The sequence below is a fragment of the Pleurodeles waltl genome, chromosome 1_1 (genome assembly GCF_031143425.1).
Source record: "Pleurodeles waltl isolate 20211129_DDA chromosome 1_1, aPleWal1.hap1.20221129, whole genome shotgun sequence".
Lineage (NCBI taxonomy): Eukaryota > Metazoa > Chordata > Amphibia > Caudata > Salamandridae > Pleurodeles > Pleurodeles waltl.
In genome coordinates this window covers 768,123,903-768,149,545 of record NC_090436.1, presented here as the reverse complement: position 1 = coordinate 768,149,545, position 25,643 = coordinate 768,123,903, and the positions used below count along the sequence as shown (strand labels likewise).

The 25,643-nt window shown below is 44.3% G+C and overlaps 1 long non-coding RNA gene across 2 annotated transcripts in view; it reads left to right on the top strand.

Moving 5' to 3' along the window:
* Positions 1–750: 750 nt before the first annotated feature.
* Positions 751–25,643, top strand: part of LOC138284422 (uncharacterized) — an 88,194-nt gene continuing 63,301 nt past the window's right edge. For both annotated transcript variants that reach the window (XR_011201399.1, XR_011201396.1), the window contains exon 1: positions 751–821. This is a non-coding gene — a long non-coding RNA (uncharacterized lncRNA). The remainder of the gene's footprint in view (positions 822–25,643) is intronic.

Here is a 25,643-nt window from a genome sequence, read left to right as displayed (position 1 = left end):
TCGACCACTTAAGGAGAGACTACAAGAACACATTAGAGCTATTCGCAATAATAATTTAAACTACCCCTTTGCGAATCATTATAGGGCAAACCACGGACAGCGTGAGGTTTTAGGCATCAATGCACATGGTATCGATGCGGTCAATCCACTACCTAGAGGTGGTAACAGGACTCTTATTCTGAGAAATTTAGAAAGTAGTTGGACTATTAGACTCAGAGCAGTGGAGGAGGGTATCAACATTGATAAGGACCTACACACCTTTTTATAATATACACATCTCATTCGCTACTTGTATGACCCCATGGCAATATAATGTATATGAATGTGTTTTTTCCTTGGGTTTTTGACATTATATTTTTACTGCTCTCATTTTATGTGAAGACTGTATAATGTGTAACGACTCACTGTTATTATATTTGCTTAACTTGAGTGTTTCAGTACTGTTTCTATGGATTTGAATCACATTATTTCATGTGATATACCCACTAGGTGGTGTTTGGGTGTTACTTTTTAACATCATTTCTTTTGGGTTTCAATGTTTACTTTTCTTACAAAGATTTAAATCTTTTGTGGCTCACACACGCTGCTTCTATATTTTCCAATATACTTTGTGGGATTACTGGTGTCCTTTCACAATTTTGCCCTTTCTTTCTGCTTTAAAATGGCCCCCATTTTCGTTTAACTTTGTCCTTCCGTTTTTTAGTCCTTTATTCATTTCTATTGTTGTCCTCGTATGCCAGTTTAAATACATCCTCAATGAATGAATGGCGTTCATTTTTGTTTACCGATGCCTTCGGCACAGTTGCACATTGCAGTTTAAGGTAAGAATACTTGTCTACTTATTAACGAGCACTCGCTCCGTTTGTCTTTCTCCTTTTAACCCGCACCTTTCGGCAATTTAGTCACATACTTTTCCTTACATTTGGTTTCGGTGTTCGGGAGCTTAGCATTTCCCGAACGTTAATCATGCCGGGCTTAATTGTTTATATTTATACCTTTGATTTCATCCACGGGGCATTAAATGAGAGCTAAACTGGGCGGCAATTTAATTGTTTCGTCCCTTATAATCATATAATATTCAATAAATACATCCACATTTTATTGTTCTTTTTTAGCACTTCATATTCGTTTTATATTCAGGCTCTGTAAACCCAGGCTTCCGCTTATGCAGTTGGATGTGCCCTATTTTTTCCACCATTGTCGTAATTTTTTCACTCTTGTACAATACTTTTGGCGTTTCATTTTACCTAACTGGCCTATATAGACTATTAGACATGTGATTTTTCCGTATTCCATTGCCACATGTTTATTATTTTCCATTTAACTCCTCACTTTATGCCAATTTTACCTTAGGGCATAATTTTGCTGCTATTTATAGTGTTTTTCTGTTTTGCTTTTTCTTCAGGCTTATCATGGCCTGCCTTTTCCTCCAAAATCTGGATATTATTTGATCCACCTGGAGATTGAATTTGAAACATGTCTCTTTTGGAACTCCTTACATAAACTTCTACTTACACATTATTGCATATTTGAAGGTTTTTGACCTTTGGTCAGTCAGATTCTCTTACACTTCTTCACTTTCGATGGTTCCATGGTTTGTATAATCACTTTCCACTTTAGTTTGCATGGGCTGCTTATGTGATTGGCCACTTGTTCTTTGCATTTCAGTGCACTTTAATTTCACGGTGTTATGCCTTGTTTTGCTCTTTATTATTTCATCTTATCTTGTTCTTACATGTTGCACTTTTTACTTTGTTGCTCATGTATGGTGTGCATCCCTTAAACTCTGCTATAATTCACTAGTTTAAATACATTCTTAAGAATATTATTTGTTCAGGTGAGATATTTAGTTACACCGGGTTAGATGTGTTGGCTTTGAATCTAAATATATATTGTATGTGGATATTGAATAAATAAATGTCCCATTTCACCTATATGTACATATTGTCTATCTATTTCACAGCCTTGACAAAGTCTAGGAGCCGAAACACGTGTTGGCTGTTTGGATTTTTTGTTCTTTATGTGGTCTTTGACTGGAATATTGATCAAACCTTTTCATCTGTCAATAAATGTCCAGTGTTACCTGTTCTTTGGACTTTGACTTTGCTTGAATGATCACTTGGATCAACAATACGGAGTTTTACCTTTGGTGTGCCCTGGCCTTTTGTTTACATTAGGGCTACCCTCATAATCTGTTTGAGTGGTAGATTCTGATCAGAAAGGGGTAAACAGGTCATGTTTCGTATGGCCAGAATGGTGATGCAAAATTCTGCTTATTGGTGAGGCTGGATTTTATATTACTATTTTAGAAATGTCACTTTTAGAAAGTGAGCATTTCTCTGCACTTAAGGTCCAACTGTGCCTCACAGCCTGTCTCCAATCCACGTCTGGGTTGGGCTGGTTGACAGCTCTCTTGTGCATTTCACACCGACAACCACAAACATAGGATACTCAGTCACACCTGCACTCATCTGCATACTGAATGGGCCTTCCTGGGCTAGAAGGGTGGAGGTGCCTGACACATTTCAAAGGCTAGTGGGCTATCCTCAAACAATGGACTACCAAACCCCCTACTGGGACCCAGGCAGAAATACCTGTACTGAAAGGGGACCTTGTGCACTTTAAAACCACTCTTTGAAGTCCACCCACTTCAAAGGCATTTTGGGGTATATAAACTGGGTCCCTGACCGCACCAACTCAGACAACCTCAAGGGACAGACACTCTGAATGAGATCCTGCAACCTGTCAAGAGGAGCTGCCTTGGTCCACAAAGGACTCACCTGGACTGCTTTGCTGTGAAGTACTTCTGCCTTGCTGGCCTCTGGCTCTGCTGAGAAGTGCTCTCCAAGGGCTTGGATTGAGCTTGCCTCCTGTTTATGAAGTCTCAGGGCCAAAAAAACTTATTTTCTTCAAGGAAACTTTTTGTGGAGTGAAAATCAATGCCCAGCCTGCTGGAATCGACACACACCATGCCCAGCGGTGAAAGAATCGCTGCATCGTCAAACCAGAACGACTCAGCCCGGCTCCCTGAGTGGAGATCGACGCAGTGCCTGTGTTACAACTGGAACGTCTACGCACAGCCATACCGAGTCAATGCATCACCGAGCTGGAATGACCCAGCCCGACTTCCTGGGTGAAGTATTGACGCAGCGCTCGCTGTCCTATAGAAACTCAGACGCATTGCCATACTGGATCAATGCAGCACCTATGACTTCATCCCGCACGCCCAGGATTTCCACACATCATCCCTGGGTGTCAAAAGACCTGGCATTGCAGTGAAGATCAAAGATTGCATGCCAAAAATCGATGCAAAGCCCATGCAGCATGCGAAGAATTAACACATCATTTGTGCGCACCAGGTAATCTGACATACACCTTCCTTCTTCCATGCATCTCCTCCTCTGCGGTATTTGTGCATGTAATTTTGGCACATACCAGGTACTTTGTGCACACAAGAGACATATATTGATTTTTGAAGACTTAAGACTCTTCTTATCACTGCAAAAGTGATATTTTAACTGGTGCTTATCAAATCTTGATTGCTTTGACCTTAATTTACTCAGATAAAAATCTTATATTTTTCTAAACCTGTGTGGTGTATTTTTGTGGTATTTTCACTGTGTTATTGCATGATTTATGGCTAAAATTATTTACACATTGCCTTCTAAGTTAAGCCTGACTGCTCAGTGCCAAGCTACCAGAGGGTGCGCACAGGATAATTTTGATTGTGTGTGACTTACCCTGACTAGGATTGTGGTCCCTACTTGGGCAAGGGTGTATACCTCTGCCAACTAGAGACCCCATTTCTAACAGCTACTCTTCGCGAATTCCCTCTAGACAGCCACAAACACAGGCCACTCACCTGCTTCTACAATCAGCTGCATAGTGGTGGGGCTCCCTGGTCAGAGAGAGGGGGACTGCTGGACACTTACAGTTCAATATGTGGTGTCCTGTCTACACAAAGGACTGGTTACACCCACAAGTAGCCTGGCAGAAAGGGCTGGATGGAAGGGACCACTGTCCACTTCAGGGAACGCCTTTGAAGTCTCCCACACATCAAAGGCATTTTTGGGTATCAGTCCTGGACCCCAAATCCCTCAAATCAGATCTCTACTGGAACTAAGGGCACTGCCAGGAAAAAGGACTGCTGTGCTACAAGGAGAAACTACCACTCTGCAACTGCATTTTGGTGTTGGCCCACTGCTGCTGCTGCTGTTGCTGCCTCAGGAGGATCTGCTACTTTGCTGCTTGCTCTGTTGTGTTGGCCTGCTGCCTGCTGTTTCCGTCCCGCAGTGAGAAGGACTGGACTTGCTCTCTAAATCCTTGCAACCAAGATTCTCCAAGGGCTTGGGATGCCTTCCCGCTGTCTCAGTCTCATGGACATCAAAGACTGCTTGAAATTCTCCTGGTGCTGCTGGGCTGTGCCCCCTGTGAGTCCTACTCTTGCCTGAGGTGCCCCCTTCAATCCTGGGCTTCAAAAGTCGGTTCTGCAGCTGAAAACTGCAAAAGGTGATGCATTGCCATGAGTGCAGCAGAAAAAGTGACGTGGCGTATCAAGGAATCAACACATCTCATTTACAAACTTAAATCGCTCGAGCGCATCAGAAAAAAAGATGCATTGCATCCCCGTTGCAGACTCAGTGGCAGCAGCTTCATCACTGTTCGACCCGACAATGACGCTCTGTGCAGCCCACTGACGATGCATCATTTAAACCTCCAGAGGAGCCTGACCATGGCACAACGCCCGAGTGCAGCAGAAATATCAACTCATCGTTTTCCCACCATAAATGCATTTCTTCAACAATGGTACTGTTCAGCGGACCATGCATGAGTTCTACAACCTGCCTCCCTTCCAACGTGGTGGGCCTGGATTTTCACTTTGTACCGGTCCCTCACGTCCTCAAGTAACCTTTCTACCGCTATAGACTTCTAAGCACTGTTTTCACAGTTAGGGCCTGATTTATATCCTGGTGGACAGGTTACTCCATCGCAACAGTGACGGATATCCTGTCTGCCAAAATATATATTCTATTACTTCCACTTGGACTTATATTTGGGGTTATCCGTCACTGTTGTGATTGAGTAACCCATCTGCAGGAGCTAAATCAGGACCAAAACCTTTTAAACATGTTTAAAAATTCATATCTTAACTTCTACTGATTGAATTGTTGTAATTTTAGTCTTGTTTTACTCAGATACAGGCTTTTTGTAGTGTCCCTCAATGTGCTACTGTAATTAAGTGTTGCGCAAATACTTTACACATTGCCTTCTAAGTTAAGCCTGCCTGCTCTATGCCAAGCTACTATAGCCTGAGCACAGGCTAATTTAGTTTGTTTATCTGACTTACCCTGACTAGGATTGTGGTCCCTAGTAGGAGAGAGTGCATACCTCTGCCAACGGGAGACCAAATGTCTAACACTAAGGATTTCACTGAGGTTTTGGAAAGACATATTGTCTGTGCTAGGTGAGAATACTGTGATCTAAAGTCCAAGAACCAAGGCAGAAGGAGTGGTGGGTAGATATGGAGGACCGGTACAATTGGGTGTTGTTCTTATGGTGGAAGCAGAAGTGTATGGTTAGACATCAACATAGATAGGTTTGAACCTTGAGATAGAGGTTGGTGTAAAGAATTAGATGCAGTTAGGTAAAGGTTGCGAGAGGGAATGAGGCAGAGATGGGTATACAGATATTAGTACTTGTAGATGAAGTTGCTAATTTTCTGATAGCAGGTCAGACTGATATGAGCACATAGCTTTGGGAGGTGTAAAATTAAATGTTAGGGTCTGAGCCGAGGTACATGTAGTGAAAGAAATGCAGAGTGGAGTACTGTTTAGGACAGAGGTAGACATAACTGAACAGGTACAAGTGCTCAGAACATTATAAATATAAGGTCAAAGTATATAATAACTGTCGTAATGATGGACTGAAGTAAAGGTAAATGTAGCGGTAAGTCAAACAATACAGATATAGGTAGCTTGAGAAGGCCATACAGTGTTCTGTGAGCATAACTCCTGCTGACAAAGTGTCCAGCCCCATATCACACTGCCTCCTGAGTCCAGAACACAGAAGCCACAGATTCAGCCCAGTATGAAACATCCAGAACCTACTAGGTACATCAGAAGGTCATGCTCAGTGTGCCCTGGAAAAGGGTACTAAGCTCTGAACTAGTGCTGGTAGCACAATGAGCATGAGCAAAAGCCAATAATTCCTTTCTCAGAGGCACCAGACTTGCACTTGACGGTTAAGCTGCGGTAGTTACAGGAAAATCCTGTGCCTGGAGTCTCTGCCACACTCATCTGCATAATGCAGTGGAAAAGATCCAAGCAGGTGTACTGAATCCCATCTTGCCCTCCTAGCAGATCCCAGTCCCTCTAACTAAGGCCAACAGAACCCCCCCCAATACATTTACCACCAGCTACAGGTAGCACATGCTACATTGCAAGGGTACTCCATGATCAACATGTTAGTGCCCATTGAAGGGAAAATCAATTATGATCCATAGATATGGATGCAGGGATACAGGCCAGAATCAGGGATCTCAGCACTCAGGTATCCCTGCACCGGTATCAAGGGAGCTCGTAATGAGGTACCGTTTTACCAGTAAAAGCTAAAGTTAGTTCCAAGCCAAACTTCAAAATTGTGATATATGTCCTATTGTTTGTTATTCATCAGTTGTAAAGTAGGCTGAAATAGAGGGCTTACGGTAGTCAATTTAGGTGAACATTTTGTACCTTATAAATTGAACTATAACTAGGTTTCAATACAAATAAAGCCATTTGGTTGTTATCGGTGTAGCGAGAAAAGCTTATAGTAAAGTGAAATGAAATGTTTTATTTATTGATGAGTTATGGTTTGGTTGAGAATGTATCCCCAACACAGGCGAGCTGAAACAATAATACATGATTTTATGTTGTGAGAGCCTTCATCCACTGTAATATTTCTTCTGTGAGATCATCCTAGCATTGATTTTCTTCAGCGTGATGTTCATGAAATGGAATCATTCGTCAAATCTGGAGAGTTTAACAAGAGTGAGACACTTTATTTGATGTGAGGATGGGCTGGCCGTCCAGCTAATTTCAACAGAATTCTTTCACTTTTTGTCCTAGGAACACAGAGGATATTGTGTAAGGTTTATTTGTGTTTTGTACTGTACATCTTTTTGGCGTGGCACTTTTTGATTTTATTTTTACATGAATATCAAGTCTGAACTTTTACTTTGAAAGAACATTAGAAACAGTTGAGGTGTTTACAATCTACATTGCAAATGTATCTTTTTAAATTACTTTTTGTGTCCTTCTGAGCTGCTGAAAGTGTTATGGCCCTCCTTTTGGCTTTGAGAGAGTAGGATAGATATTAAGACAAACAAGGATGTTTAGTGAAAAGTGAGATTTGTTCTCATTATTAATTTAGAAGTGTACACGGCTTTCCGCCCTGATAAGGAGGTTTAAAATTAATTCTACTAAACCGCAGTAACTTCATAAAACAAAGCAGCACTCCTTTAGGCGTTACAAATAATTAGACAGTCATAGAAATAATAAAAGCAAACAAAAAAGGAAGCATGGACAGACTTTCCAGAGCAGAAATGCCTGGCAAAGTCTATTTATTGCTATTCATCTCAAGGTAGGGCCAATTACTTGCGATATCGAATTTTAAATCGCATTTGTTTATATTACATGTAAAGTATTGTACATGGGAAGTACATAACGTGAAGTATGCGGGTCAGTTGCAAGAATTGCAATGAAGTAGGTGTTTTCTAAGAACGTTTCATAATTCCACCCTCTTATGTAGATAAATATACTCGAGGTCCTTTTCACAAGAAGAATATTTACTGATCACCATCCTTGTGCGTATTCCTTTTAGAACGTTCTGGTGTATTCCCATGAGTGTTACGGCTAGCTAGCTTTTATAGCTTACAAGTGGGTCTAACTTATACTGTACAGTTTCTTTTAGTAAGTGGTACATACATTCTTGCAGTCTACTTTTTGAAGTAACTTAATTGTGGCATGGCACAAAAACGTGGCTACTGGGATAAGTGAAAGATGGGAACTCTGCAGCCAATGCAATCCTAAATTTCAGGAAGTGACCCATCCCTTCACCTTTGTAGAGGTTTGGGGTCTAATGTACGAAACTGTATTTTTGCAAGTTGAGAATAGCAACTTTTAAGGAATTGCTGTTTTCGAATTGCAAATCAGTATGTACAATTCCCTAATAGTGGTTCGTTGTTACTTGCAAATAGCAAATCGTCTCACAAGCATCCAGGAAATTGGTAAAAACGTGTTTGTGAGCTCACATAGCACAAATTAGGATTTACCCTGACCCTTCATAAATCAAGAAAATGATTAAACAAGAACAGATTTCTTAATGTCAAGGAACCGGACGTTTTAGTAAGAGAGCTCGTAGTAGATAATGAGAAACTGCTTCAGAAGGCATTAGAACCAGTATTAGAAGCCACCAAAACACAAATTTGGTGAAGAATTCCAACTTGGATACATATTTTATAAAGGAAATTAGAAAAAGGTGGTTAAACCTTAGGTCTAGAACAAAGGTAAAACTAGCGACCAGGAGAAAGGAATCTGTTGTAGAGACTCCAGCTCTGACGAAACTGATTCAAATTCAGAAAAACTGATAGAATCAACTCTTCAGCTTGAGGTAGTGGCGAGAGTAGCTTCTAAATACTTTCCTGCTCACAGAAAAAAATAACAGGTACCGAATGTTCTGTTTTTGTTTACATTTTAAACCAACCTTACAATCCTATAGAAGCAATATATTTTAACACAATAAAAATATTCATTACAGAAATCAATGTCTGGTTTTTACATCAACATTTAAAAACTATGTGAAAATGAAGTTCACTTATTTTTCTCTATAAAAACCTCCAAGTTTTATTCTGGAAGACATTTAGAAAAAATAGCTAAATTCTTTTAGAACATATCAATGTAGCAATATATCATATACTAAATAAGTGATATACATGCAGGAACATTTCTTATGAAACAACAAGCTTTTAAACATTCTCTATGTCCCCAAAAAGATCCACCATCACATTAATCACTGCCCCAAACAGCTGATGAACCATCAGTCATACAAGAAGTTGCTATGAGGTAAGAGAAATACCCCAAACAACTTACTCACCTAACTTGCCACTGCGATGGCTGGTGGGGGGGGGGGCACTCAGGGTGATAGCGGAATTGGACACTTATGGGATAATCCGGGTGGGGTACCTCTACTGAGAAGGAGAATTACTCCTGTTAGAGGATTTGGCTGTGGAATTCGACATTCCCAATGGCCAATTCTTACTATATCTGGCAATGGTGCCCACAATCAGGGCCAACTGGGGAACTGGAGAGTCCGAACCCAAGGTGTACCAAGACTATAAGCTGCTTTGTACCACGAGGGGTCACATTAAAGAGGTTACCTGCCTGTACCAAGCCATGCATGCTAACATTTTTACTGCTCTGACAGACTTGAAGGTGAAATGGGAGGCGGATTTGGAGCTACAGTTTGCCGATGTGGACAGGGGTATGATCCTGGAGAACAAGGATCGACCGCTGACTGCTCCAGGACGCCAGCAAAACCGCAACAAAGAGGCAAGATGACTACCAGCAACATTGTAGCGCCTAATTCTGCCGGCTTTCTCAACTGTTTCCTAGTGGTGCATGCTCTGAGGGCTGTCTGCCTTCACCCTGCACTGAAAGCCAAGAAGAAATCCCCTGTGGGTCAAGGGAATCATCCCCCTGCTAACACAGGCACCAAACATCTGCATCACCAGTCCTCTGGGTCCCCTCTCATCTTGACAAGCCTGGTCCCTGGAACACAGGAGCTGGATCCAAGTGACTCTGACAGTCCAGTGGTCCTTCTGTCCAAATTTGGTGGAGGTAAGTCCTTGCCTCCTCACGTCAGACAGTAATCCTGTGTGCTGCGTGATCTGCAGCTGCTAGGGTTTCTGTGCATTTTTGCAAGGAATCCTTCATGCACAGCATAGCCCAGGTCCTCAGCACTCCATCCTGCATTGCTCAACTCGCTGAGTTGACCCGCGGCTTCGTGGGACCCTCCTTTGTAGTGTTGAGACAACCGCTGTGCTGAGATTTATTGAATGCCTGTTCAAGTACTTCTGCAGGTGCTGCCTGCTTCTGTATGGGCTCTCTGTATTGCTGAGTGCCCCCTCTGTCTCCTCCTCCAAGGGGCGACCTCCTGGTCCTTCCTGGGCCCAGGCAGCACCCATTTTCTTAAACCATGACCTTTGCAGCTAGAAAGGCTTGTTTGTGATCTTTCTACGTGTAAACAATTCTGCAGCCTCCAGCACACCATGGGACATCATCTGTGCAAAGGAAAAGTTCCTGGCATCTACTGTTGTTGCAGAATCTTCAGCTTCTTCCACCCAGAGGCAGCCCTTTTACACCCTCATCCGGGGGTTAGTGGGCTCCTGCCCCCCCCCCTGGACACTTTCGTGACTCTTGGACTTGGTCCCCTTCCTTTACAGGTCTTCAGGTCCAGGAATCCGTCTTCAGTACTTTGCAGTCAGTTGTTGTCTTTGCGGAATCTCCTATCACAACTTTAGTGTGCTTCTGGAGAAGTAGGGTAACTTTACTCCTACTTTTCAGGGTCTTGGGGTGGGGTATCCTGGACACCTTTAGTGTTTTCTTACACCCCCAGCAACCCTCTACATACTACACTAGGCCTGGGGTCCCTAAGTGGTTCATATTCCACTTTCTTAGTATATGGTTTGTGTTGCCCCTAGGCCTATTGCATCCTATTGTAATCTACAGTGTTTGCACTACTTTTCTAACTATTTACTTACCTGATTTTGGTTTGTGTGTATATTTTGTGTATTTTACTTTCCACCTAAGGGAGTATGCCCTGTGAGATATTTCTGACACATTGTCACTAAAATAAAGTACCTTTATTTTTAGTAACTCTGAGTATTGTGATTCTTATGAAATAGTGCTATATGATATAAGTGGTATAGTACGAGATTTGCATGTCTCCTAGTTCAGCCTACGCTGCTCTGCTATAGCTACCTCTATCAGCAAAAGCTGCTAGAACACTACTAATCTACTAATAAGGGATAACTGGGCCTGGCACAAGGTGTAAGTACCACCAGGTCCCCACTATAAGCCAGGCCAGCCTCCTACACATATGGCATGGGCCTGCCCCTCCTTAGTGGGGTACTGGGAAGCAGTGATACACTGGTTCAACACCATTACTTACCATGCAATCCCTTGCACCCGTCTGGCTTGCCTCCTTGGGGAATTCCCACAACCAGCTAAATGCAAAACAACTACCAAGTTCACTGACATGGCACTAATTCTGGCAAAATGAAAACTCATCATGAACTGGAGGGCCCCTGTGGACCGAGACTAGCTAAGTGGCAAGAGGAGCTCACCAAATGGGCAGAGCTAGAAAGCGCTGTACTATTCCAGGACCTGCAGAGGCTACAGGGAACAACTGATAGGGCTAGAGCATGGGAGCAGCTGGTGGATTGTCTTATGGCCCTGGACACAGACATCGGTATGCCACACAGGTCTCTCTTAACTAAGGAGGACTGGTTGAGCAACAGCACCTGGTCATTCTTGCACCCGAAGGGGGACGTCATGCTCGGGGTGCTGAACACACAGGACACGCTCTGAAAATCTGTCACCAACTATGGGAATTTATATGCAGTAGTGTGGCAGGGAGTAAGATGGAGTGGTGGGACAGGGTAGAGGGGTTGTTCATTGTTAGTGGCAGTAAGGCATGTATCCTGATGAGATGTATCCACTCTGATCTTATATGAGAAAAATATGTCTTCTCCGTCCCTATTCTGTACTCATACAGTGTACTAGATGTTGAATCATTTTCGCTGCCAGGCCTTTTCCACTCCTGTGCCAAGCCTTTTTTTCGCTATTTGGGGCAGTTCGTGCTTAGGCCCTCATAACATTTTGTTCACATAAGCTACCCACACCAAATTTACATCCTTTTTTTCCAACATCCTAAGGATTCTAGAGGTACCCAGAGTTTGTGGGTTCCCATCGAGGACACAAAGAAATTAACCAAAATATAGCAAAATTAAAAACAAAAATTAATTGGGAAAAGGGGCTGCATAAGAAGGCTTGTGGTGTTTTCCCTGAAAATGGCATCAACTCACTTGTGTGCGTAGGCCTAATGCTCGCGACAGGAAATGCAACATGGACACATCTCGTTTTTACATTGAAATCTGACCTGTTTTTTGGAAAGTGTCTAGCTATGGAATTTGCCCTGTAGCTCATCCGGTACCCTGGAAAACCTACCAAACCTGTGCACTTTTGAAAACTAGACACAAGGGGAATCCAGGATGGGGTGACTTGTGGGGCTCTCACCAGGTTCTGTTACCCAGAATCCTTTGCAAACCTCAAAATTTGACCCCAAAAAAAACACTTTTTCCTCACATTTTAATGATAGGTATGGAATCTGAGAGGAGCCACAAATTTCCTTCCACCCAGCATTCCCCCAAGTCTCCCGATAGTGTGTGGGTAGGCCTAGTGCCCGCGACTGCAAATGCCCCAAAACACAACATAGACACAGCACATATTCGCAAAGAAAATTTAGCTGTTTTTTGCAAAGTGCCTAGCTGTGGAGTTTGCCCTCTAGCTCAGCAGGCACCTAGGAAAACCGAGCAAACCTGAACAAATCTGAAAACTAGACAGTTAGGGGAATTCAGAATGGGGTGACTTGTGGCGCTCTCACTAGGTTCTGTTGCCCAGAATCCTTTGCACACCTCAAAATTTGGCAAAAAACAACAACTTTTTCCTCACATTTCAGTGATAGAAAGTTCTGGAAGATGAGGGAAGCCACAAACTTCCTTCTACCCAGCATTCCCCCAGGTCTCCCAATAAAAATGGTACATCACTTGTGTGGGTAGGCCAACTGCCAGCGACAGGAGATGCCCCAAAACACAACGTGGACACATCACATTTTCCTAAAGAACACTGACCTGTTTTTTGTAAAGTGCCTAGCTGTGGATTTTGGCCTTTAGCTTAGCCGGCACCGAGTAAAACCTAGCAAACCTGAACATTTCTGAAAACTAGAGAGCTAGGGGAATTCAGAATTGGGAGGCTTGTGGGGCTCTCACCAGGTTCTGTTACCCAGAATCCTTTGCAAACCTCAAAATATGGCAAAAAACACTTTTTTCTCATATTTCGGTGACAGAAAGTTCTGGAATCTAAAGGGAGCCACAAACTTCCCTCTACCCAGCATTCCTCTAGGTCTCCCGATAAAAATGATACCTCACTTGTGTGGGTGGCCCAGATGCCTGCAAACAGGAAAAGCCCAAAAATGTGTAGCTATTGAGGGGATAGGACAGCAAGTTGATAAGCACAATTTTTTCATTTAGAAATCTTTAGGCTGATTCTGCTTTGGGAGCCTACACATGAGAGGTTTCATTTTACTTGGGAGACTGAGGGGAATGCTGGGAGGTAGGAAATGTATGCTGGCACAGTGATCCTACAAAGAAAAGGGAGGAAACTATGCTTTTTAAAGCAAATTTTGAGGTTTGCAGAGGAGTCTGGGTAAGAAATCCATGGAGGGATCCATGCAAGCCACACCTCCCTGGACTCCTCTCGGTGTCTAGCTTTAGAAAATGTCTGGGTTTGGTAGGTTTCACTAGATGACCACAGTACCTGGGACCAAAAACACAAGTAACCCCCCCAGAAAAACAGGTAGTGTTGTAATAGATCATTTTGATGTTTCCACGTCCTTCTGTGATATTCCAAACACTAAAATTGTGAAAAGAAACACGCTTTGATTATGTTAAGAAGACCCTTCACCCACCAACACAGTTGGTGGCATGCTTCATCATCGTGATCCCACCCGAGACACCTAGCATGTCTCGTGTGTACTCAGATACCGGATTACAGCAGAGCAGGTTTTGTCATTTTTACCACACAGTCATTGTTACCAAACATATTGGTTGGATTTGGCACAAGCGTGAGTGATGGTTCAGCAGATCAAATTTTATTAACAAGAGATTTCACAAAAATGAAATTCACTGTTAATAACTGAAAGGCCAAAAAACGGAGCCAATGACTCACAGTTCGTTAGCTGTAAAGCGACGACAAGGCACCAACCACTTTACAGTCCATTCACACACCTTTCATACATGATATGCACAAAACCATTCATGCCGACAGCCGCGGGCCAGCTCATTACAACACTTGCATCAACAGACAGCGCCATTCAAGGGCTCATCACTTTCATATGTCCACATGCCTGATACAGCAATCACACCAGCTGATAGGAGTGTGTGGACTGGCGTTTGGCCGGCAATGTGTTGCGGTGGCCAACAGCAAGTAACTATTTACAGCACCAGACAAGCACCACTCCACGCACACCATCATTTTTTTAAACAACAAAGAAACCACTAACTACTTAGAAATAAGTACAAAACTACAAACCCAAAGCTCTAATTAAATACATGACAGCAATAGAAACCGTGAAACAGAACATTTGAAAACATAAAACAGGCAGTTTATGTTGACAATATTTCCCAATAATTATTTTGAGTGTGGATACTCCTGGAACAGCCACCCCTACACAGCCCAGGCTTTGAAGGACAATCTGGGCAGTACATACGAGTCTCCCTCCGGATACCTCTTCAAGCACAGACTCTACATTTCTTAGCAGGAAAGTTTGTGTGGGCCGTGGGAGGAATGTGCTCAGCAAAGTGGTGATCTTTCAATCTAGCCACATCCTCTCCCACTGCTGCTCTAGGAACTCTTGCACGTTCCACCACAATAAGGCTCTCTATCACTGACTCCTGAAATTTCACAAATGTCATCTTTGACTCTGAAGAACTATCCTTGAACACAATAAAAGCATTAAAAGTTGCTAAGTGGAACAGGTGAATCGCTAACTTCTTATACCAAACATAAGACTTCCGAAGAGCAGTATAAGGTTACAACCTATGATCAGCTCTATCTACACCTCCCAAAATGCACACAGGCTTGCACACTTTGGCAACCTGGCCCCAAACAGTCACAGGGGAAATACTCTCATTATGGATGGTACTTAGCATGTAGACATCCCTCCTGTCTGTAAATTCCAGAGCTAGCAGCTCATAATTCCGTAAGGCACTGCACTGTCCCCTCTCAAGTTTTTTTACAGACAAGCTTCCTTGGATAGCCTTTCCTGTTACAACAGATTGTGCCACAAGCAACAGTGCCCACTCTAAACAATTCCTTGAACAACTGCATTCCAGTGTAGAAGTTATCTACGTACAAATGGTGACCTTTGTTAAACAGTCTTCTACCAAGTTCCCACGCAATTTTCTCACTAACTCCAAAAGTGGGCAGACAACCAAGGGGGTTAATACTGGAATCCCTACCAGTGTAGACATGGAAATTAGACACATAGATGGTCATTCTGACCCTGGCGGCCGGTGGCCGCCAGGGCCACCGACCACGGGAGCACCGCCAACAGGCTGGCGGTGCTCCAATGAGCATTCTGACCGCGGCGGTTCAGCCGCGGTCAGAAGCGGAAAGTCAGCGGTCTCCCGCTGACTTTCCGCTGCTCTTTGGAATCCTCCATGGCTGCGGAGCGCGCTCCGCAGCCATGAGGATTCTGACCCCCCCCTACCGCCATCCAGTTCATGGCGGGAAAGCCGCCATGAACAGGATGGCGGTAGGGGGGCTCGCGGGGCCCCTGGGGGCCCCGAAAAGTATTTCAGTGTCTGCCTTGCAGACACTGAAATATGCGACGGGTGCCACTGCACCCGTCGCACCTTCCCACTCCGCCGGCTCGATTACGAGCCGGCATCCTCGTGGGAAGGTCGTTTTCCCCTGGGCTGGCGGGCGGTTTTACTGGAACCGCCCGCCAGCCCAGGGGAAAACTCGTAATACCCGCCGCGGTCTTTTGACCGTGGCGCGGTAATTTGGAGGGCAGGATCCTGGCGGGCGGCCTCCGCCGCCCGCCAGGGTCATAATGAGGCCCATATTCTGTACTACTTTCAGAAATCATATATAATTTAATTCCTTACTGTGCCCTCTTGCTAGGAATGTACTACCTAAAAAACATATGACCCTTGAACAAGACCAAAGACTCGTCCACAGCTATTTCTTTGCCTGGAACATAGACCTCTGAAAACCGTCTACAAAATGATCAAGGACAGGCCTAATCTTTAAAAGACAGTCAGAATCAGGGTGATCTTGTGGCAAGGCTAAATCATTGTCAATAAAATGCAGCATCCAAAGAATAAGCAAATACCAATTACGACTCATGGTTGCAGGAAATATAGCTGTTGCCATCAAGTGACTAGTAGACCAATAAGAAGCCAGTGACGGCTTCCGTATCAACCCCATCAAAAAAGTCAAACCAAAAACCTTTTTCATCTCTTCCAAATTTGTGGGAATCCACTGAGTAGCTCTAGAGTGTGGCCTAAGTCTGGCAGCATTGTCCCTCAAAAACTGCTCCCCATACAGATTAAGTCTGCTGAACAATCTCTTCAAAAACACATTGTCCAAAAACAACTGAAAGAAATTGTCAGGCAAAAAGTTTTCCGTATTGATTCTATACCCTGGGAGACCAGTTAAGGCAGGCAACTATGACTGTTCCATGTTTGGGGCAACCCATAGTTCAGGGCTTCCAATGGGAAACCTTTCAGCCCCAGGGTGCTGCTGTACTATTGGCACATCAGTGTCCTCCTCTAAAACAGGCCCTTCATCTGCATTAAGAATGGCTTCCTCATCAGAAGATTCCTCTCGGACAGAAAATTCACTGCCAGGATCTCTCACTTCCTCCACTGCCTCAGATGCAGAGTCAGACTCATAATCATGATCAGACAATGACTCAAAAAGTATACCAACAACCTGCTGAGTGGTCATCTTGTGGCTAGCCATGATCCTTCCTATGAAACGTAACTGGACAAATGCACCACCAACAACCAGCACTGTGTAAGATAAGTAATAAACAAAGTGTGGCTTTATCACAAAGAGTTATGTACTGAAAAACTCTACCACTCACTTGCCTGAAATACCTACTCACCAGCAACTACTCTGTACAGAAACAGCAATCACCAATGATATTCCACTAAAAATAAAAAAAATCAAATCAAATTAGACATGACAACACAAATATCATTGTGCACAAATCTAAGGGCAATTTCACACACAATCCTGATTTAGTACACCACCTACAAAAATGTCATTCATGCATGGCAACAATACTCCTTTGGAGTAAATTGTTTATACTTACCTAAAACATGCAACTACGCAAACCGCAGGTCAACCACTGCCAAAACAGCAAGGAGCCACAGCAAAGGAAGCAAAAGCTTTGCATTAGAACAAAAAGGAGAAATAACCTATCATAATCATAAATGCAAATACTTCACCAGTTGACAAACACCCCACATCAAGCATTTAGAAATTTTCCCTGGTGCCTACGTGGATTCTGTCCCCCCTTAGGTGCAGATGGGTCTACAAAAAGTAGGCTGATCTGCCCTCAAGAGGGGCAGAAAAGACCTTTAGTAGTGTGCCCCCATGGGGAGCGATCCTTGCCCAAGGGGCCATCCCCAAATGAAAAAGCACACACACACACACTATCCGTGGTGGCTAAGTGGCCTCTGCCCATACCCTAAAAAAAGTAGGCCTATCTGCCCCCAAAGGGGGCAGAAATGGCCAACGGTTCTATGCCCCCCCACAGAAAAAAACTAAGATTAAAAATCCCTGGCATTCAAGTGGTCTCTGCCCTCTTTCAGTGCAGATCAGCCTAAACAATAATAGGCTGATCTGTCCCCAACAGTGGCAGAAATGGCCATAAATAATATGCCCCCTAAGGGGAGCAACCCTTGCCCATGGGGCCACCCCCCATACAATAAACACACACACACTATCCCCTGGTGTCTAAGGGGCTTCTGCCAGATGGGCCTAAAAAATAGGCCGATCTGCCCCCAAGGGGGTCAGAAATGGCCATAAAGTATATTCCCCACAAAGGGGAGTGATCCTTGCCTAAGGGGTCGCTCCCCTTGCACAACATCCACACAACAACACACACATTCCAAAATCCCTGGAGTCTAGTGGGCGATGCGATCGGGCAGCAGGAATGCTCATAGAGATATTGAGGGAAAGGAAAACCTTTTCCTTTCCCCAGATGCCTCTTTGTGTACAATTCTCCTCCCCCCACCGGCCGGAGGAAAAACTTACCTGTTTCTCCAAAGACAGGCTGGAAGCAAATGGCTTGCAGCGCGACCAGCACCCTCTAATGACGCGCTGATGTCATTCAGGTGGTGTGGGGGTTGGGGTTGAAGACGAAGGGATCCCTGCCTTGGGGAGGTAGAGGGAGGTGGGAGGGGAGGGATCACTAGCACGCCCTTCGAGCTCTGGTGCCGGGAAGTAATGGTTACATCCTGAACACAGGAGCACTATGCCGCAGAACGTAACCGTTACGTCCGTGGCACAGAAGCAGTTAAATATGCCTCAACTGCTACTGTCTTATGCTGTATAAAAAAAGTAAAACTTTTGTTAAAAAAATTAGGTAAGAGAAATATCTAAGGTCACAGGTCCAACAACATCAAATTCTTATCATAAAAACATGGATGCAATCTTGCCACCTACTAACATGCCTTTTACAGTTCCCATTATATCACCTGTTGTTGTCACAGAAGACACCCCACCACATTCTAGAGGTAGATCTAGACAACAGTCTGTATTCAGAGAGAGCAGTCCTTCTAGGCAAGCTGGTACTGCATCATCCCAACATGTACCAACTGAAATTAAAATGGTATTTGATTTGCACATGTTAGAAAGATGTATGCTAACTGTTAGACTTGGCATCCTTGGCGTGGTCTCCCATAACTTTTTGTCTCTATTTCTCAGGTTGTTGATGTATGCTGGACTCTGTGTTTGCTCTTTTTGTTACTCTGGGCACTTTACCACTGCTATCCAGTGCTAAAGTGCAAGTCTTCCTATGTAAAATGTATGTGTAATTTCCTTTCCATCATTAGCATATTTGATTTACTAGTAAGTCCCTAGTACAGTGCACTAGAGGTGCCAGGGCCTGTAAATCAAATGCTCCTGGTGGGCCTGCAGCACTGGTTGAGCCACCCACATGAGTAGCCCTGTAGACATGGCTCAGACCTGCCACTGCAGTGTCTATGTGTGAAGTTTTTAAACTGCCAATTCGACTTGGCAAGTGTACCCATATGTAGGCGTAAACCTTCCCTTTTTTTACATGTAAGGCACCCCTAAGGTAGGCCCTAGGTAGCCTCATGGGCAGGGTGCAGTGTATGTTAAAGGTTGGACCTGCACTTATGTGTTTTATATGTCCTGACAGTGAAATACTGCCAAATTCAGTTTTCACTGTTGTAAGGCCTATCTCTCTCATACGTTAACCTGGGGGCTGCCTTTAAATATTATTAAAGGACAGATTCCCTTGGGGAGCAGATAGACATGTGGAGTTTGGGGCCTCTGAGCTCACAATTAAAAAATACATCATTTAGTGAAGTTTTTAGATTGTGTTTGAAAATGCCACTTTTAGAAAGTAGGCATTTTCGTGCTTAAAACGTTCTGTTTGTTTGTGGATTCCCTATCTGCGTCAGTTTGACAGTCAACGCACCACCCACCTTGCGGCTGATACACGGCGCACTGCCGGCCTCGTGGCCAAAATTGACGCTTCACCTGCATCGCAGCAGGAAGATTGACACAAAGCAGCTGGCGAAATGACGCGCAACACCCGCAGCAGCTGCTGTTAACAGCACAAGCCCCCACGCAGCGTGGTTTCTTGACACCGTGCAACCGGATTTCAATGCAATAATGCAAAACCTGCCCAGACCTGAGGTGCCCGTCAAGATCGACGCATCACTCTCTGACCGGAGAGAAGAAATGACCCACGCCGAACCGAAGGAGGAATGACACACTTTCTCGCCTGCGGATAAGAAATAGAAGCATCCCTGGCCCTTTTCGACACATGCTCACCCTTGTGGCTTTATTTAGATGCTACCCAGGTACTTTTGTGTGCTAACAGCGTCCTCACTGTTTTTTAAAGGATTAAGGGCCAGATGTAGGAAACAGTTTGCACGTCGCAAACAGCGATTTTCGCTGTTTGCGACGTGCAATCTGCACTATGCAATGCACAAAACCAGTTTTGCGATTGGGTAACCTGGTTACCGAATCGCGAAACGGGTTCGCGAATCACAATTAGGAAGGGGAGTTCCCTTCCTAATTGCGAGTCGCAGTGCAATGCCAGATTGCATTGTGACCGCGAACGTGGTCACAAACCAATTGTAGTTAGCACCCATTTCAAATGGGTGCTGACCCATTTGCATAAGGGAAGGAGTCCCTTCCCCTTTGTGAATGGCATTAAAAACATTTTTCCACTGCCTGCTCTGAAAAAAATGAAACAAAAACATTTGGGGGCATATTTATACTCCGTCTGCGCCGATTGTGTGTCCAAATTTTTTACGCACGATCAGTGCAAACGTTGCCCCGTAATTAAACTTTGACGCCCGAGCCCACGGATGACAAAATTCCGCTGTGTGCGTCATTTTTTGGATGCGGCAACCCGCCTTGTGTTAATTATATGCAAGGTAGGCGTTCCCATAAAAAAAATGGCTTAAACGACAGTGCACCGTATTTATGCTTTCATAATGACGCACGGCCGGGAGGCGGAGCCAGAAAATGACGCACAGCCCGATTTGCTTAAAACTTTAACACCTGGGTCAGGGCAAGCGTTAAAATGGGGCAAACGCACCTGTATTTAATCAGAACGCACAGAACAAACAGCTGAGCAGCAGAGCAGCAACAGGGAGCCATGGAGGTGATTCTAATCCAGCGTGCACGCAGACGCAGAGCCCAGCAGCAACAACCGCAGCTACAACAATACCAGCAGGGACCCCAAAGGCAGCGCAGAAGGCAGGAGAGGATATTCCTCCCCAGAACCACCCTTCAGGGCCTCAGGGAACACAACATCACCCAGAGGTACCGGTTGAACTGGCAAGCCATTCAGCAGCTGCTGCGCAACATTGAACTGCAGTTAGCCCCCACGTTGGTGACACCGCGCACCATCCCAACAGAAACCAAGCTGCTTGCCGTACTTCATATGCTGGCAAGTGGCTCTTTACAAACAACTGGTGCCCTGGTTGGCGGAATATCACAACCATCATTCTCCGCCTTTTTGCCCAAAGTGCTGGATGCAATCATTGGACTGACACCCCGCCACATCTGCTTCCCTAACAAACTGCAGAAGCAGCAGGAAACAAAACAGGGGTTCTACCTCATCAGTGGCTTCCCACACGTCCTTGGTGCAATCGACTGCACACATGTACGCCTTGTGCCACCTGCTGCAACTGAACACCTCTACCACAACAGGAATCACTCACATTCCATCAACGTGAAGGCCATAGTCGATCACCAGGGATTGATCACCAACATCGTGGCTAAATATCCTGGAAGTGTCCATGACTCATTCATCTTCCGTCACTGCACCATCAATGAACACTTCCAGGATGGACGGTATGGCAATGGACTACTTGTTGGTAAGTACAAAAACCTACTTATATACACACTGCACAGCAACCCTCTAGGACACACAACACATACACCACAACAGCAACATGTGAACAGGAATATACTGAGGTCGTGACATTGCTAGCCATGTTTCTTAGGTCACCATTGAACCTGTTACACATCGGAAATTACTGTACAGCCTAATGTTAAGACTTCAAAGATCACAACGTGTGGAGTGGGTTGCCCAAATGTCACCTTGCAAAATGTAAGTGTCCCAATGACCTTTACATTAATTCATTGCCTAAGTCTAAAGATATGGGATGTCCAGGGTACATTGATATGAACGTGTTAACAACACTGTCAATTTTAACTGTGTATGGAACTATCATCTCACCCCCAGTGAAGACACATGGACACCTGTATCACAAGTCACAATGCTAGGGAGGGCACACTGTACTGCAAATCCCAAAACATACTGCTGACAAATGGTTAGCAGACAAACACTCGTTCAGCCAAGGAAACAACACAATGCAGATGGTACATCCTACAAGGATAGGATGCTACATTATTACGCAAAAGAGTAACAGACAACACAAGACAACTACTGCCATGAAAGGTCATTTCAATAGTGCCAGCTACATCAACATGATCCCAATAATTTTCTCTTGCAGCTGATCAGGGGCATGGCATCCAGCCAAGGATTATGACACCATTTGGCAACCCAACTACTGCTGCAGAGCGTGCCTACAACGACGCACATAGGAGGACACGCAGCATTGTCGAGAGGACCTTTGGCATCCTCAAGTCAAGGTTCCGGTGCCTCGACATCACTGGTGGTAGCCTCCTATATTCCCCGGAGATGGTCTGTAGGATCATCCTAACATGTGCAATATTGCACAACATTTGCATCATAAGGAACATTCCCCTCCTGGGACCAGAGCCACACATGCCTGAAGAGGAGGAAGAGGAGGATGCTGGCCTGCAACATGAGGGGGGACTACAGAACACGGCCGCTGGTATACGCAGGCGGCAACAGATCGTCAACAATTTCTTCTGAATATGATCACCTTCACCACTTTAGTTAACAAATTTAAATAAACACCTATTATAATAACCATATAATGGTCTGGCTATTCCTTTTTGCACACCTTCGTCTCTACTTATCAGAATAAGAGTGTTGCCTCATGGAGCATTGCTTATATACTGAGTAGGACACAGAACATCCCAGAGCTAATGTGATGCCTAACATACAATGGTCACATACACACATACACTCTTAATGACATATATCATGTACATTTCTCCTTTGAAGGCCAATAGCAGAGGACCACAACTATTTCACACATACATGTTGAAATCAAGGTCCAACGCAGCATATGGCACACAACTAAGGCACCATCACTCAGTAAGGGGAAAACAAGCCTCATACATGAGGCAGTCAATGTGCTTTGGCATCAGTAACAGGAATGCCTGACCAGACCCTTGACAGCAGTAAGTCCAACTGCATCCAACATTTGCAAGGACTGTCTGTGACCAGGGTCCCATAGAAGCAGAACAATAGACAGCACAAGTGCCACACATATGAACAGCATTGCACACATGACATTCAATGTACATGTCAGCCCATTTCCTAACTCCTGGCACACCCAGGCACCTGGTCACAACCCACCTGTCGGAAGAGGTCACTGGAATACTAAGATGTGTATGTACCCTGATATTCCCTCCTCTACACACACAGACCAACATTAGCAAACCAGTGTGCTACACCCTTTCCTATGGTATGCCATTGTCATAGAACATCTGACTGCATGGACGTCAGGTTAATTTATACACTGTCTTCTAGTTTCAAAGCCCTGTTAGCACATGTAGATTGCTTCCCGTGTGAAAATGTCTGTTGGCCCTTAGAATGCAAGTCTCACCTACAGGACTGGTGAGAAACAGATGCAGCCCACACCTGTGGTCACCTCCATGCACACCACCCATTTCAAAAAGCACTGCCCCTGCTGATGCCTGGAACAGCATAGGGGTTGCCATTATGTCAAATACACAGTTAAGCATTGATACTAATTAAGCCATGTAACACAGCCACTGGGTTCATTTGTCACCTTCAAAAACACAGGACATACAGAGTTTGACATTGTCAGCTCTCTAGATTGTCCTCCAAACAGTCTTAGTCAGACCACTGATTATGTAACATGTCAAGTAGCTGGATCCTGAATCACTTTGCTTTCTGTCAGCCTGACTGGCAACTGTCTGTGCATCACACTAAAGTATCCCTGCGTCTAGATATGTACCACACTTGCGTTAGCAAACCTCTCATTCATCAGGGGGTATTGGGCATGGGCTTCTTCAATGCATACACAAATACATTGTATAGCATCATCTGCTTTTTAACTGTACCATTTGAGTTACATCATCTTGGAAAAGCAAAATTAATGCGCCATCCCTTGTCTGGGTTGCATTTATGCATGAATGACAAAGTGTGACAGTGTCCCAGGGCCGTAGGCAGGGATTGGGTATGGGGCTTTCAGCCCAACCAGCAACCTCTGATAATGTCCATGAAAAATACACAAATGTCAGGACCATGACAGTTCACACACAGAATCACAGTGTTCACAACATAGTGATGGGCCGTGTGTGGTGAATAGCTGCGAGAATAATCAGTACAGAGGCTATGATGTTCCCTGATGCAGTGGGAAGTGCAGAGGCCAACCTGTGTACAAATGTTGTAATGACACCTGCCGGAACATGACACCTGATACATTATCTCACTCAGCACACCAAGGTTGCCCTGTTGACTGTCTCATTACACGTCTTTAGTGACAGGGTGGGACCATCCAAATGTTGGTTCACATGTCCACATCCACGTTACTCACATTGATCAACCAAGGATACTAAGTAGATACAGGAATAGCTGCCACTGACTCATGATGAGTCCTGGACCGAACTGTGACAAATTACACCCCAAACAATATACAGGATCATAATTGGATCACACACAGGAACAAGACACCTATGTGCAATTGATCACTGGAAATATGTGGACACGTGCTGTCTTGTATGCTGGTCCACCGCAGCCACTTGATAGTTGGGGCTCACTTCTATGGCCTCAACTGTGGAGTCATCATACATTTGAGATTCACCCTTGTCTGTCTGTGCAAACAACATGGTACCCACTTCCTCAATGCATGTGTATGACTCACAGTGGAATTCACCAACTAGTGCCTAGGAAGCTCCTACCAATACTCTAGGACATAGGATGTAGAAAATGTGGACCATTGACATGAACAAGCTTCTGACATCCATCTGGTGCATGCTATGTCACATGTGGTGTCTACGTGACCCTAAATCTTGGAAGTCCACTTTACGGGTGTTGTTACATGTATGACTAACACATGCCCTCTCTCATTTCCACAATGACTTGCATCTAAGGATTGGACACATGGACTTCACATTCATACAAGCATATGTACAAATATGCTTCATGTGATACACACACACGTGGTCAACAAATACAAAGCACACACTTTGAGCCAAAGGCATTTAAGTATTGTACATATGTGCGTCACATTGCTATCCTCTCCTTATGCCAAACATGTACAATTTCTGCAACACATATATGTAGGCCACACTTATGACCAACTATTGCATCAGCCAACCGTAAAAATACTGTGAAGGGAGTAGCGGATCATGGTCCGCTGCAGAATGATGTCACACATGTGAACATACACAATCAACACAACACCATACTGTCTTCAATCAGCCTATCTCTGATGTGTCCCAAATGTAACATAACCAAAAAACAAGAAAAATTGCCCAAAACCAGTTAATGCACTGTCATTTTGACGTTCCTAGCGTTATGCGTCATTTTTTGTCTACCAAAACTGTATTTGCGTCATTTGTTTGGACACACAGGAGTGAAATTTAGCCTGCATCCAGATATTTGTACAGGCCATGTACTATTATGTGGATGCGGGCTAATTTTCACTTCTGTGCGTCAAAAAAATTTACGCAAATACAGTTTTGGTAAACAAAAAATGACGCATAACGCGAAAAAGGCGGGACTTTTCATACTGGAAGTGATGTAATAGGATATCCTGTTTACAGATCATGTACAGTGGGTGTACTTTCACTTTCACTTTGCAGTCTATGATCCTTCTAGACTGTGCGGCTGTGTAGAGAGTGTTGTCCTGA